The 14,145-nt window shown below is 41.0% G+C and overlaps 1 pseudogene across 1 annotated transcript; it reads right to left on the reverse strand.

Moving 5' to 3' along the window:
- Positions 1 to 6,343: 6,343 nt before the first annotated feature.
- On the reverse strand, positions 6,344 to 7,038 carry LOC308236691 (GTP-binding nuclear protein Ran-like; annotated as a pseudogene). The gene has a single exon. The product of its transcript is annotated as a GTP-binding nuclear protein Ran-like (transcript).
- Positions 7,039 to 14,145: the final 7,107 nt, after the last annotated feature.

Genomic DNA, 14,145 nt, shown 5'->3' on the forward strand with positions numbered 1-14,145 from the left:
GCCTGGAATTAGAGGAGATAAAGGAAAAGAGTATACAGCTGAACAACTGAAGCAAGTGCTTGCCCTCTCCATGATTAAGTTTTTCTATTAGGTAAGCAGGGAACTGCCAAATTAGCATCCCATTATAATAATCCCCAGTCTGGAATCTCACTACTCTCTACTGACCACATCCTGGTTGTAAAATGATATACTGTCTGTTACTCAGTAATTAGCAAACTACACTGACAAAGTGCACTACATACATTTTAGCTTTGAAATATTTTGCTTCCAATATGGTTTCTTAAAAATAATGATGCTTTAACAATTGTCAGTAAATTGACATTAAATTGCTTTCTCAATAAATCCTACATGTTTATCACATGGACTGTGATTGATGATTCCTGAAATAAACTTCATATTTTCTTTCACTGGAATACATTTTTTAAAAAAATTTCTGAGGCTATCTGGGGGGGAAATGTGTTACTCCCTTGAAAGCTTTCTTTAATGACTTGTCAAGGTAAAGTGAAATCTTCAAATATACTCTCTCATGTTACTTCAAGTTTGTTATTTCCAGTTATAGAAAATAAAGCAAACAGCATAGAACATATAACCCTACATATACTCAGCTGTCAGAACTGACAAAGCTGCTTGAAAAAGACTCTTTAATAATTAGTTCTGTACACTGTCACCAAGGCAACACCAAATGCTGAGCCAAAAATACGTTGTCTTTCTGTGTGAACATACTTTAGATAACCTTAATTGCAAAGGGAATTAGATCAGAGTCTGATTCTGTGAGAAAAGGCAGAACTGGACCCAGAGTTCCACCCTGTCATGCGATGTGATCTGTTTTCACAGGCTCCACTGTCCCTAGACTTCTGCTCCACATTTCAATCCAATGTCATTGCCACCAGCAAGTATGAAATGACTCGTCCACTAAAAAGTGAAGCACAGCTGAAACCGGTTTGGCTCAGTGGATAGAGCGTCGGCCTGCGGACTGAAGGGTCCCGGGTTCGATTCCGGTCAAGGGCATGTACCTTGGTTGCGGGCACATCCCCAGTGGGAGGTGTGCAGGAGGCAGCTGATTGATGTTTCTAGCTCTCTATCCCTCTCCCTTCCTCTCTGTAAAATATCAATAAAATATATTTTTTTTAAAAAGTGAAGCACAACACTTAGTGAAGTCAGAAGCCTAAAAAAGTAGAATACTCCCAGGCTCTCTAAAGTATACCCTTTACATTGGATTTCCAAAGTTTCCCCAGGACTAAAAGAGAGGCCCATATCAGGTGTTCTGCAGAGAGATGTTTGATTAATTTGGCTACTAATGCATGTAGCAACTGAAAATAGATAATAGCAGAGGAAGTGGCATTGTTAAAAAAATAAAACCTTACCATGACCCGTGAAAAATAGTTTTTGTTTGGGGAGAAAAAGAGGTGAAAATTGTTTTTGAAAATAGTCTATACATGTAGTACTTTATAAATATTTTCTGTGTCCTTTAGCAAAATGCTAGTATTGATTAATACAAAGAAATCAAAGGTTGAAAAATAATTTTTATCAATGGGTTATTTCTAAACATACAGCTAAAATCTATTTCAGTCAGAGTTTCAGTTTTTCTAATATTAGAATTAAAGACTCATACCTCACATGTTGTGAACATATAGTACATTGTCAATATGTTTTTTTAAGGAATGATATAAGATATGCCAAATGCCCTCCTCTAAGTTCCAGATATTTCTATATCAACTTGGAGTCCCAACGCTGTATGATTTTACTTTGTCCTCTTCCCATTCTTAGAATATACACAAATATACATGTACACACATACATGTATATTCTAGACCTTCAAGAGCCCCCAGCTTTCAATTTGTGATACTAACTTATATATTATTGATGAGGTCTTTGGCTTTTAAGTTATACAAAGCCCAACTCAAAATGGCATAAACATCAAGAAAGTATATTTGTTCATAGAACTGGAAAGCCCAAAGTTAGATTGTTTTGTGCAATTAAGAAGTGACTCTGCCAGTTTTTAAGTGTAGTCTTTATTATCATGCTGATAATAAGATATCCTCGGCAGTCTCAGACCTCCAATCTGGACAATGCCCAAGTAAAGAAAGCCATTTCTTCCTGTGGTTCCTCTATTAAGACCAAAAAGACTTCTTAAACACTCCATTTAGGTCCTCACAAGACTCAGTGGCTTGAAAGAGATTACGAGTCTGTCCTAAATGAATCTGTTTTGCCCACAGAATACCATGTGATGATTGGTTTAAGTCATCTCCAAAGCAAAAGTGCCCAGACTGCATACATCTCATCATGGACACGTGGGGGACATCAGCCACTGGGAGTGATGGACACAGAACCATGGAGATGAAAAGGAAGGGGACCCAGACTAGATGATCTAAGACCCGTGCTCCCAGCTAAGTGCTCACCAAATGCTAAGGGCTTTCCCAGGCCCATGAAATAGAGCAAGCAGCTATATTTTCATCAAGGGTTACAATAAGGCACATGTACAGTCTTTTGAAAGTAGATCTGAGACCTTAAAGCATATGTACTTCAGCCTGATCCAAACCAGATTTACCCAATTGATTGCAACCGCCAAGGGCAATCATTCTATCAAAATGTCTGTGTCCATTCTGGAAACGCTTCCAATGTGTCCATCTTTCTTTTTCCCTAGTAAATGCTTTATGTGAAAGGCTCAGGTGTTTTTGCTCTACTTTTCAGGCAACAAATTCCATCTTTGGTAAATTAACTCATGACAATTTTTCAATCTCTGTGCTCCCTTACTGGGATTTATGCAGGTGGAGTACAATAAATGTATCTCCCTTCCCTTGCACCCGTATTCTCATCAGTCAGACCTACATTCTTTGTGACCTCAACTCATTTTGCAATATGTGTGTATATACCACAAATTGGCACTCTTGCTCAAAATCTTCTAGTGGCTTCCCTTCACAGGCAAAAATAACAAATAAAATTTTTAAAAAATAAATTTGTATTTTAGCATCAAAGTTCCACAGGACCTGGCCTGCCCATTGCTTCCTTCACTCCAACCACCACACTACTGGAGTCCTCGCCTTTCCTCCACCAAGCATGGTCCTTCGGCCTTTGCACTTATTGGTTCCCTGCCTGGCATGCTCTTCCCAGATAACTTTATGCTCACTCTGTTCATTTTATTTGGGCTCTATTCAAAAGTCACCTTATCAAAAGGCCTTCCCTTTTACTCTCTATTAAGTGTCATTCTACCCCAATCACATCCTTACCACTTGATATGGTTATTTATTTGTGTCTTTATTGCTGCTCTCTGCAAGGATTATAACTGTTTGGATCACATAACTCTGGATCACAGAGTCTGCACAGCAGCTGCTTAATAAAATTTGTTGAATTAATAGAATGAAAGCTATCTAATTCTTTCTTCTCTGTACCTGGTATATGACTCACTCCTGCTATCCCTATAAATCACAAGCAAGGCAATCCACCTCCCCCTTTCACCTGTCCTCCCTGTGGCCACAGAACTGGAGTGAAACTGACTCCTTCACTGAGAGGAAGGGAGTGAAGCCAGCATCCTCTCTGAGGCCATGGCAAAGAGGAGAAAAATAGGATGAGCAATAAGATGAACAGATGAGAGGTTTGAAAGTAAGAGACAGGAGAACAGGCCAATGGAAATTAGTCTGTCCCTGGCATTATTCAAAACTCTCACCAGAAGACGCCTGTGTTACACTTGTCTCCAAGATCAGACACACTCTGTCTGCCCAGACATCAGAGAACCACCTTGCTGTCTGGCCCCCTCTCCCAGGGACTCTCCTCCCTTTGCCTGTGCCTAAGTATAAACCTCTGAATTGCTTGTGGCCACTGGCTCTTGTGTGGTATGTACTGATGTGTAAAACCTGAACCTGAGCCGAAACCGGTTTGGCTCAGTGGATAGAGCGTCGGCCTGCGGACTGAAGGGTCCCGGGTTCGATTCCGGTGAAGGGCATGTACCTTGGTTGCAGGCACATCCCCAGTGGGGGGTGTGCAGGAGGCAGCTGATCGATGTTTCTCTCTCATCGATGTTTCTAACTCTCTATCCCTCTCTCTTCCTCTCTGTAAAAAATCAATAAAATATATTAAAAAAAAAAAAAAAAAAAACCTGAACCTGAAATAGAGGGAAGGAGATGGGCATACCCAGAAGCAGGTCGACTTAAACGTAACACCGTGTCATACTCACTGGGTCCCCACAGGTGAGGGAAGCCAGAAGTTTCCTTCCATTCATTGCCTTGATTTAGAACACCTCTCCTGAACCTTCCTCAATCTTGAATTTCTCTTACTTTCAAACCTCTCATCTGTTAATTTACTGCTCATCCTATTGTTCTCCTCTTTGCTATGGCCTCAGAGAGGATGCTGGCTTCACTCCCTTCCTCTCAGTGAGGGTGTCAGTTTCGCTCCAGTTCTGTGGCCACTGACCACATGGGGTAGACACCATCTGGGGTTTTAGTTTGCCTAGCACCCCAGGGAACATGCCTTTGCCCCAAAGGGAGCTCTCCTATAAGGGGACAAGTGGAATCTATGCTTCCATAAACAGTATATGTTTTCAGTCTTCAGTGTATGTTTAGTAATTCTCAGTTAATCTTACTGCTTTTATAATAGCTTCCCAACTAGAGAGCCCCTCCAAGTATCTCAGGGGTCATGAATTCAAATACCTATAGTTGCCAGGCAGGTCTCACAAGTGTGAGAAGTGACTTGGTATCACTGTGATTGCTAAGATGGGCAGTGAGAGCACAAACCTTGAGTAAGGGCTTTCCAACTTCAAGAAAAGTTAACATTGCTCTATGCTGGCCCAACAAAACAGGTCTTTAGGCTGGTTTCAGTTCATGGCTACTTATCTTATAACCCCTGAGATATGGTTAATGCCATATCCCTGACGATACCTGAATATGGTATTAAAAACTAACCATTCTGACTAAGACACTGTCTCTAAACCTTCGCCACACACAATCATCTGAAGACTTTTTTAAAATATATACTGACACCAAGGTCCCTTCCCAAGAGATTCTGATATCATTGCTGAGGTGAGCCTGGGCTTCATACACTTTGAAGGGTCCTAAAAGATTCTAATGTGACCCAAGTATGCACCAGTCCTTCCAAGTGTCCTTCTAATGAAACTTACCTGGTACTACGTCGCTGGAGTATAGGTGAAGCCCACATGTAAAAACCGGAAAGCCAGCTGGTTATAAGAGAAATATATACAGCAAGTATTTAGGGGACAAGAGATTTCACAGGAATATAAAACATAACTAAATTTTTAATTTAACAGCCACTTTCTTTTTTAAAGTTTTTAAAAAATGTTTTTATTGATTTTATTTTTATTTTTATTGTTGAAAGTATCACATATGTCCCCATTTCCCCCCCCCCCCCCCAATGACCTCTTCATTTTAGAGATAGAGGAAGGGAGAGGGATAGAGGGATAAAAACCTCAATGAGAGAGAAACACCAACTGGCTGCCTCCTGCATGCCCCTACTGGGGATTGAGCCCACAACCCGGGCATATGCCCTGACCAGGAATCAAACTGGTAATCTCTTGGTTAATGGGTCAATGCTCAACCACTGAATCAAACCATCTGGGCGCCAATAGCCAAATTCTAACCAAAAGTTTTCCCAACAGCACCTTAGTAGAACAAAGCGCTCCAAAAGCACACAGTGTACAAGGGGCTCATTGCACATCCAAAAGCACTGGTATTATTTCAGGAAGAACAACTTGTCTCTAAGGGTCTGGTCAATGTTTCTGGATGATCTTAACATTAAAAGAAATTATGTTTTCTTTAGAAGACTCGTGGGCATATATACCAGAGGGTTCATTTCCATCCAGGCCCATGGGTTTACCCACAGATGTTATAAGCATCAACCCCCTCACTGCCTTGTGGTGAAATGATGAGACTGAAATTCCTCAGTAGCCCAAGGATAAGGAAATAGTACTCTTCTAGTGGACTTGTGGGATGGAAGATGAAATGAAGTCAGTCTTTATGGGTTCACTTCTTTGCCTATGAACCACATTCTTTTTTTCTTTTTAGTTATCTGAAATACAATTTTATTCTGATTCTAAATGAAGAGGAATGACCGTAACAAACAAGGCTTCACCACTGAATATTGTGGTGCAAGTGCAGCATTCTTATAGTTGAAACTCAAAAGGAAACAACTGCATTCCAAAACAGCTAAATATGTAGGTCCAAAAACAATGAAGGTATTTTTTAACTGCCACATTCACTCTGAAGCCCATTCATCTCTTTCAGCATCCCAAAGAGCAAGCACAGGTTCTGCTTGGCTGTATAACAAAGTGCCAAACACGCTGCACCCTGACATCACAGGACAGTTGCCTGTAAAACTAGACTCCAGCTTCCCTTTCTCACAGGTCATCACCCTCACCCAGGAGAGTGGTGGTCAGAGCAACCTCTAGATCATGCTCCTACTGTGCTGCCAAAGCTGGGTCCAGGATAATCTCTGGTAGGGCAAGAGCAGGCATGGTGACAAACTCCAACTTAGGGTCTCCAATTAGTTTTCTAGCAAGCTAGAGGAAGAGCTTTTCAAAGTTGTAGTTACTTTTGGCAGAAATGCCATAGTACATTAACAGGAAAGTTAAGGCAAATTTCATAGTACAATTCTTTTGATGGAAGACAATTGATTTGCCTTAACTTTCCTATCATTAATATCCACTCTGTTGCTACACAACACAATGGGGTTGTTTTCACAGACTTGTACCAGATCTCTATGCCAGCTAGACATATTCTTATTAACTCTCGAAGTTATATTAAACATTATAATGGCACACTAGGGTTGGGTGTTAATAGCCATCTCTCAGTCCGCCAAACTTCTCCTGGCCAGCTGTATCCCAGACGTTGAACTTAATAGGCCCCCTGTTGGTGTGGAACATGAAGGATGGACTTCGACACCCAGGGTGGCTACATAATTTTCCTCAAATTCACCAGTCAGGTGACATTTCATGAATGTCATTGTCCCAGTCCCGCCATCACCAAACAATACAAGTTTGAACTGAACTTGGGGTTCTCCCTGGGCAGCCATGGTGATATCACTTCCAGAAGTGTCTCTAGGGCAGCCATGGGCAAACTACGGCCCACGGACCGGATCCAGCCCATTCGGCTGTTCTATCTGGCCTGCGGAGCCGTAAGAGCGGAGGGTTCTCTTGCTCTCCCTTCCGCTCCTTTACTTTGAATTTATATTAGTTCACACAAACACTCCATCCATGCTTTTGTTCCGGCCCTCCGGTCCAGTTTAAGAACCCATTGTGGCCCTCGAGTCAAAAAGTTTGCCCACCCCTACTAGGGCCATCAGACTGAGATCTGAAAAGATGACAGAAGCCATCTTCCATAAATTCAGAACTTTGCATCCATTAATATTGCCACACTGAGATGCCTGGGTCCCCCAACTGTGGGTACTCTAGTGTCTTTTCAATCAAGTGAACCTCCTCCAGAGGCAAAGAGTCCCTAAGCTTGCAACTCTCCTTGAATGATGCCCCTGGAAAGCAATGGGACAGCATTCCTTATAATGATGGGAATCACTATCATGCATAAAACCACTCAGTGCAATGACTGTGAGAGGCCTTGTTGTTTAGAATAAGGTGAAACAGGATGTTCCAAAAGTGTGCCCTATGAAATGTTCTCAATATAAGGAATGTATTAATAAATATAGGAAAGGTGTACAACACACCACCCTTTTGTAGATTCACAATGCTCATTAGAACACCAAAAGTTCTAAAACATACTTCCAAAACAAGAATCCCAGAATTCTTATTTCTTAAGTCAGTGGTTCTCAACCTTTTTTTAAAAATATATTTGATTTTTTACAGAGAGAAAGGGAGAGGGATAGAAAGTTAGAAACAGCCAAAACCGGTTTGGCTCAGTAGATAGAGCGTCAGCCTGCAGACTGAAAGGTCCCAGGTTCGATTCCGGTCAAGGGCATGTACCTTGGTTGCAGGCACATCCCCAATAGGGGGTGTGCAGGAGGCAGCTGATCAATGTTTCTCTCTCATCTATGTTTCTAACTCTCTATCCCTCTCCCTTCCTCTCTGTAAAAAAATAAAAAAAAATATTTAAAAAAAAGTTAGAAACATCGATGAGAGAAAAACATCAATCAGCTGCCTCCTACACAACACCGCCTACTGGGGATGTGCCCGCAACCAAGGTACATGCCCGTGACCAGAATCGAACCCAGAACCCTTCATTTTGCACGCCGACGCTCTATCCACGGAGCCAAACCAGTCAAGGCGGTTCTCAACCTTTCTAATGCCGCGACCCTTTAACACAGTTCCTCATGTTGTGGTGACCCCCAACCATAAAATTGTTTTCGTTGCTACTTCATAACTGTAATTTTGCTACTGTTAATGAATCGTAATGTAAATATTTGTGTTTTCCGATGGTCTTAGGCGACCCTGCTAGCAGTTCTCAACCTGTGGGTCACCTAAGACCATCGGAAAACATAGATATTTACATTACGATTCATAACAGTAGCAAAATTACAGTTATGAAGTAGCAACGAAAATAATTTTATGGTTGGGGGTCACCACAACATGTGGAACTGTATTAAAGGGTCGCGGCAGCCGAAACCGGTTTGGCTCAGTGGATAGAGCGTCGGCCTGCGGACTGAAGGGTCCCGGGTTCGATTCCGGTCAAGGGCATGTACCTTGGTTGCGGGCACATCCCCAGTAGGGGGTGTGCAGGAGGCAGCTGATCGATGTTTCTAGCTCTCTGTCCCTCTCCCTTCCTCTCTGTAAAATATCAATAAAATATATTTAAAAAAAAAAAAAAAAAAGGGTCGCGGCATTAGAAAGGTTGAGAACCATTGTCTTAAGTATTCCATTCCATGGAATTAATGAGTATCTTGGGGGGTGGCTTTGAAACATTTGTGTTTAGTGCAGAAAACGTTGGGCCCAACAGCAGGAATCTGGAGATCTGGTCCCATATTTGATGTGACTAGCCATGTGACCTTGAACAAACCACTTAAGTTCTGTGCTCAGTTTGCAGAAATGGGTAAGTGAAGGAATTTTGGCTCAAAGTTCTAGTCTGCACCTTGGATATTTCTGGATTGTCATAATTTGTCTACCATTTGATGTTGTTTCAAACCCACAATCCCTTATCCGTAATTTTAAAATACATAAAGGCTCTGGGGGGGAAAAAGTTGTTTTTATTTTTTTTTTAACTTAGTGCCTAAACCTAATTCAAACTAATGAAGCCTGTTGATACATTTCCCCCCACTTAGAATGATGGCTTACCTGTTTGGCTGCAAAACCATCAGTATGTTTGATTTCAGTGCCCAGACCCTCCTGTAGCTGTCACATAATATTTTGCCTCATATCTATCACTTTTCTAAAATCTGAAAAAGTCTGAATTCTAAAACACATCTGTCCCTCAGTTTCAGATAAGAAACTATGGATCACAAAACACTTTTATGATGCTTACCATGTTCTTAAGCTTTAAAAATACTAGCGCACCATTCCCCATAAGAAACCTAGAAGGCAGAAGCTAGTGTTATTCCTATTTTCAGACATGAAGACTGAGAACAAAAAGGATAAATAACTTGCTCAGAGCAACACAGGTAATAAGTGATGGAGCCGGGATTCAAATCCAAGCAGTCTGTCTCCATGGTTCACCTTTCTGACCACAATGCTAGTCTCTAAGAATTCATGAGTTTTATTTAAACCTTTGATTTCCTCATCTGTAAAATGGTATTAAGGACAACTACCCTTCAGGAAATATTTATGGCCAACCCTCAATGGCTTTTGCAAAGGAGAATCCATTGAGTAAAAGGTTACTTTCTTGTGATATTTTATTAGCCATATCCAGGACTGTGAGGGGCAATGCAGCTAACTGAAAAAAGTTCCTCCGTGGCAGGGGCTGCTTACTCACTTTAATCTAAAGCATTCCCACTCTGTAATTTAGACACCTACATAAAAATGGGCTATGCCCAGAGGCGCATTACAGATTACCTAAAAGCACATTGCAATGTGCCACTTAAAATTTAAATGAATCCCTATAATCTCCAATCAAAGCAGTTTAATATCAGCAACTGTGAGTTTTGAGAGTTGATGTATAATGAAGGCATTGAGGGTTCTTTTACCAGCAGCTGCTCTAACAGGCAGCCCATGATAAACACCTAACAATCAGGCTTACAAACCGCCTGCCCAAACTGGGGTAACAGCTGGACAAACCACCAGGGAAGTGGAAAGGTAATAAACTAAATAAGCTTGATTTATTTTTATTTCTCCCCAGGGCTCTGTATATTTTAGGTTCAAGTATATTTTGCCTTCCAGATGCATTCAGCTTCCATCCTAAGTCTAATCTTTGAATCCACTCTAGTCTTACCTTCTTCCCTATTTCCATGCTACCTTTACCTCCAGTCTGTTTAGCATTACCCTCCTGACCTTGGGCTGATTGTCTTCAATTAAGCCCAAGGATTTCCTCTTCCTGGACCAAAGTCAAGTTACAGAGCAAGAATAATAAAAGACTGAATGGGACTGTAGTATCATAGCCAGGGCCCCAATGTCAACCTTTCGAAAACAACCTCACTTCAGATGCCCCCTCCCACTGGGAGAGTCAACCCCAGCAGCACTGCTGTGTACCAGTTTGGGAGAACTGGTATCTGTGCCAAGAAGTGTTTTCTCTAGGAATCTGGTTTCTCATTAAAGCAATTAAGTGGAGGGAACCAAGAAGAAGAAAAAAAAAAGTCAAGTTAAATAAAAATATGATATGTTACTTTAAAAAAATCTACTGTGATTAATCATACTTCAAGGTCATTTAATGTGTTTGGAAGAAAGTCAGAGCAAGTAAATGCACTAGCACCTTCAACAAATATGGCCTCTAAAAAATGTAATGTAGCCCATCAGTAAGGAATGTTTCTTAAGAGGTTCAGTAAATTCACCTTATATGGTAGGAAATGCAGATTGATATAGCATAAGGAAATAATTGCAATTAGAATAACTTACGGTGATTAAAAGTAGAATCTTATCTATATCTTAAATATAGAAACCAGTGTGATTAAACATCTGTGCCTTCCTAACTGAAATGAAAGACCAATCAGGCAATATTTTAAACGATGCACATTTAGACTTTGTGGTGATTGCTCTCAACTATCCCATCAGTAAAAATCCTCAGAATGCTCTTGGAAAATAGGTAAACAATACAGAATATGTAGCTTCTACTCCAAAATTAAATCCTATTCCTATAACCATAACTATTTTCTCTCTCACCTCCACAACCAAATAGCCATGGGAAGCCAATGTTGGGGTTGATGAGAGAAGGAAGGGATGATTGGAGGCAGTTCTGACCATTACAACAGTAAGTTAAATATGGTCAGCTTTGCCCATAAACACTTTCCACCCAACATTATTTCACCCATTCTACCTACCACCTCACACCCTTACCCTTGACACCTATTTCAATATTAGTATGATTCCAGTCCTAACACCACATATATAAATAATTAAAAAGATCACTACTTTTTCTTTATTGTCAAAGAAGTATATTTAGCATCAACTGTGATTAATTCTGTCCATCCTGTGGAGTCCCTGTAAAAAGCCATACACACCCCCAAATAGGGCCCGAGACCATAGTACCAAGGCACTAATGGAGCCAACATTCCTGTCCTACAGGTTATGTCTGTTTGCCTGCTTTGTTGCTGTTGACCCACTTTTCCTTCAGTTCAGGCTGCCATAATGGAATGCCATAACTGGGGGGCTTAGATAACCAATATTTCTCACAGTTCTGGAAGCTGGAAAATCTAAGTTGCAGGTGCTGGCAGATTCAGTTATTAGTAAGAGCTCTCCTCCTGGCTTGTAAATGTTCTCCTTCTTGCTGTTATCTTTACATGGCGTAGAGAGAGGGGGGATTGGAGATGGTGGAGGAGAGAAGCTAGCTCTCTCATGTCTCTTCTTAGAAGGTCAATAATTCCATTGTGAGGACTCCACTGCCATGACCTAATTACCTCCTAAAGGTGCCACCTCCAAATACCATTACAGTGGGGACCAGGGCTTCAACATATGACCTTTGGTGGGGAGGGGCAGGGGGGCAGTCTATAACAGCCTCCACTGTTTTGGCCTACACTTTGTCAACCTCTTCCTCAACTATTGGGCAGGCAACCCAGATTTTGGAATTTTATAATGAATTTGGCCTTGGCACCCCTTAGTAAGCCAACTTTTAGACTCTATCTTTCAGGATGAGATGTGTACTGCTTCCAAGCCACTCCAGCCCCAACATTACTCTCAGGCAGGCTTTTTCTCACCAGGACACTGCCCAACAAAGGAGAGAAATAGGCATAATTATTGCATCTTAAAGCCAAAAGAGACTCTCCTTGGAATAAACTGGACTTTTCAGTTCTCCATAAAGACGTTTGGTATCAGAGTTCACTGATACTCAACCAGTAGTCTTCAGGCAGGAAAACATTTTCACCAATTCATTTGCCCTTGATTCTATGATAAGAATTCTGTCTTACCATTTGTCTCCTCCACTTTTTCCTGACTTCTAACCCACACATTTAGATGGTTTAATTGTAAGACTGATAGTGAGTTAAATTATACTCTAGAGTTTTAAAATGTGCACTTACAGAAATTAATGTGGAAACATAAATACAATCTATGGCCTTAAAATTGATTAGTAACCCAAGCAGGCCAATGTGTCTCAATGAACAAGTTATTTCAAAAATTTTCAAGGTCACACAATGCTTGTGTCTTGAAGGCTTTTTAATGTTTCTAAATTTTCTCTTTATGTCAGAGAGTCAATTCATTTGCATGGATGGATGGATGGGTGAAACCTAAACTTAATAAGCTATTTTAAAGGTAAGACCTCAGGTACCTGTGCATAATTCATTCTCTCAATAGGGCAACATGAGACATGTGCAGGACACACAGTAATGTATGACTCTGCCTTGTCAGGATCGCTACAGCGCCTTCACTCCACTATCCTGATCAAGTGTGAGCTTCTGTAGTCTAAGAGTAGACATCTAACTCTCCTGGGGGCGAACCATAATTACCTGCCTCCCTACTACCACTCCCTTAATCGCCGTTTATTGGTCAGTGAGTGGGCACCCATCCCAATTAGAGCGCTCACAGTTCTTTCTTGGGATTTTAACTGGTATTAAACTACCACTGCGATAGTAGCTCCAAGACAAAAACTTGAAACTTATGAAGTAGAGGAAGTTGTCAAGAGAGAAAATGTGGACACCTAGAAAGAAGCAGAGGTAAGAGTTTCAATTGTGACATCTCTGGTTTCTAGTTCCCAAAGCTGTTCCTCCCAGAGCCTGGTTGCTAACATTACTTTGATTCTATGTGCGCAAAACTTCTTCATTTTAACCTATGCAAATCTACGTTTGGTTTTGGCCAGTTAAACTATATCCAAGGTCTTTTCTGAGTGTATGAGTGCTATGTTTCAAAACACTCCAAAATGTATTGTTTACAAATTGGGAGGTTCTTCTGCTCTCAGCCGGCATTCCAGAACTTGCTCAGCAACTGCTTGCCAACCCCAAAACTGACAGTAGACAGAAGCAACAATGGACAGTTAAAGCTCAGCCTCATAGGAAAAATAAAAGCAAGTGTGTGACCATTACACTCACTGTTATAAAATCTGAATTGATTAAGGCAACCGTGTGCTGAACTGGCTCATACTAGCTCAATAAGAGCCAATGGCTAAGTTTTTAGAAATTTATAAGGCAATAGTTAAAAACAGCCATTATTAAAATTACATAAATTACATTAAAAACAAATATAATATTCAAAACTCATCACGCTGTAATTATTGTATGACATTTTACTATTATCTATGCTCTCAAGGTTATTGCTGTATCTCGGTATTGGACGTCCTATAAAATCAGTGATTATATGAGTCATGTTGGTAGCTTGAAATGGTCCACAGTGGCAGTATTTATACCCTGGGAATCAGCCAATGCTATGCTTTGAACTGAATGTGCTCCCCTCCCACTCGAATTCATATGTTGAAACCCTAATCCCAATGTGACGATATTTGGAGGGGGGACCTTTAGGAGGTAATTAGGTTATGAGGATGGAGTCCTTACCCATGAGGTCAGTGTCCTTATAAGAAGAGGCCAAACAGCTAGCTAGCTAACACTCTTTCCCCCATCCGAGGATAAGATGGCCATCCGCAAACCAGGAAGAAGGCACTCACCAAGAACTCTGACCTTAGAATC

The sequence above is a fragment of the Plecotus auritus genome, assembly GCF_963455305.1.
Source record: "Plecotus auritus genome assembly, chromosome: 11".
NCBI classification, from domain to species: domain Eukaryota; kingdom Metazoa; phylum Chordata; class Mammalia; order Chiroptera; family Vespertilionidae; genus Plecotus; species Plecotus auritus.